This window comes from Molossus molossus, unplaced genomic scaffold (assembly GCF_014108415.1).
Source record: "Molossus molossus isolate mMolMol1 unplaced genomic scaffold, mMolMol1.p scaffold_m16_p_5, whole genome shotgun sequence".
In the NCBI taxonomy this organism is placed as follows: domain Eukaryota; kingdom Metazoa; phylum Chordata; class Mammalia; order Chiroptera; family Molossidae; genus Molossus; species Molossus molossus.
The window spans coordinates 46593491-46595715 of record NW_023425388.1 but is presented as its reverse complement, the minus strand read 5'-3'; the positions used below and the strand labels follow the sequence as shown (position 1 = coordinate 46595715).

The following is a 2225-nucleotide window of genomic DNA, read 5'->3' as shown; positions in this document are numbered from 1 at the left end:
CACAGTTGTCTTTAAAAACACAAAGACACTATGTTCTTCATATAAAAGCATTAGTACAGATAACTATACTTTCTAGAAAATGATTATATAGATCCTCTAAAAAAAAAAAATGTATCCCATTATATGGTTTCAGTGAAGTTGCTTGGAAAAACTCAAGTCTGGACTGTTTCTTAAAACATACCATTCCACCACTGTATCTTTTGGTTCAAAGTATAGATTATTGTCATCAGTACATGTTTTTGCATTCTTACACATTTGATAATACACATATAGACTGGGAGATGATCACTTAATGCTCCGTTGGTTCATCAACCTTTTCTGCAGTTTCATCGGCAGGTTGAGCAGGCTCTGCCTTTCTCTGCGGCCTTTCTTCCAGACCTTCATCATCACAAATCGTAAACTCCAAGTCTTTGCCAACAATTCCAATGGAAACATTCTTTGTAGTTAGGTCCTGTTCTGCAGGAATTTTCTCTCTTAAAGCATGAAGACCATGCTTAACCAGTTCATTCAAATTGCACTCCATAAACTCAGACATGTCTCTCCAAGTAAGTACGAGCTGGTTGAGAACGGGCTCCGATGGACATAGCTCTGCAGTCAAAATAGTTAGCAGATGGACAGGTTTGGAAAATATGAGGGCCCATATCACCATATCCAGCAATAAGCAGTCTAACCCCATATGGTCTTCGGCCATATCTCTGCGTTGGCATCTGGGTCTTGCTTCCAATTAGAGATACAAGATGAGACACAGGAAGAGGTCTGTCAAATACAAATCTGGAATCCAAACACTCCTGGTACATAAAATTACATAACAGTCTAGCATCAGCCGTAAGTCCCGCAATTGAGATACCAATATGGTTGTCAACATGAAGAATTTTTTTCTGATGGGCTGCAAGCTCTGACTGTGCTCTCTCCAATGCAACCAATACTGCATGGGTTTTTTATTTCAGACCAACTGTGGCTGAACCTTGTTTGACAGCTTCCAATGCACATTCAATTTGATGAATCCTGCCCTGAGGGCTCCAAACAGTGACATCATTGTCATATTGGTTGCAAAACATGGTTCGCCTGTCAGCTCCTGCAAAGCTGCGGATCAAGGAGCGCTGCCGAAACTACGGCTCGAAGATCTACAGGGAAGGCTGCGGCATTTTTGGAAATTGCATTCTTAATTCACAAGATTAAGTTCAGAAGTGGTCTGGATGTGTTAGGCACACCCATGACAAAGTTTGCTTCACAGTCATCATTAGAATACCCCAATTTGTAAATACCAAAAATTTTATTATAGATGTGCTCACAAAGCTCCAAAAATTAAAATGCAATTTGCTGCTGTACTCCTTACAAATACAACCAGGGGTGGGCGAGGGGGATTCATAATCAGTAACTATCCTTGTTCAGTTCCATTAGGCAGAAATTCCCTTCCTTAATGCAGAAACTATACTCTTTGTTAAGAAGTTCTTGTGACTGGATAGAACTAAAATTAGAAAATAATCATATGATGTTTATCCTTCATTTTGTTAGTGTGGTGTATGTATCATGTTAATTTGTGAATATTGTACCAGCCTTATATCTCAGGAATAAATCCCAGTTGATAATGGTATATGATCTTTTTAATGTATTGCTGAGTTCGATTCGATTTGCTAATATTTTGTTGAGGATTTTGCATTTTGTTGATCATGGCCTGTAATTTTTTTTTTCTTTGTAGTGTCTTTATCTGGTTTTGGAATTAGGATAATGCTGGGCTTATAAAATGAGCTTCCTTCCTCTTGAATTTTTAATACAAAATAATAATATATGTAAGCTGTAAGTGAAAATTCCCTCCTCCAAATAAAAGTAAAATAGGGAAATAAAAAAGCAGACTTTCATCAAGATAGGGTGTTTGCTTGTTTTTTAAAGCAGGTCAGTGACAGACTACAGGAATCAGAAAGGCAACCTAAGCCATAGTATCTTTTAAGTATATATTTATGCAGCATGAACTTTGGAAACATATATTTATATGTAATTTTCACTATTCTTCTTTCCTACTTATTTCTTTACCAGTCCTTCCATTTACTCCTGAATGTTGCCTACTAGCCCACTACTACTTACCCATTTCCTTAGCCAGAGTGCACATAGCAGGCTCCTCCCCATCATCTCATACCACAGTTTCCTGCCTCTAGTCTTTCCCTTCTGTAATCTTTACAAATGTCTGTCTGTCTTTCCCCAAACACAACACTCATATTTCACTCCAT

At 37.9% G+C, this 2225-nt stretch overlaps 1 pseudogene; it reads right to left on the bottom strand.

The window, feature by feature from the left end:
• Positions 1-289: 289 nt before the first annotated feature.
• On the bottom strand, positions 290-1058 carry LOC118617736 (annotated as a pseudogene).
• Between the last annotated feature and the right edge of the window lie 1167 nt (positions 1059-2225).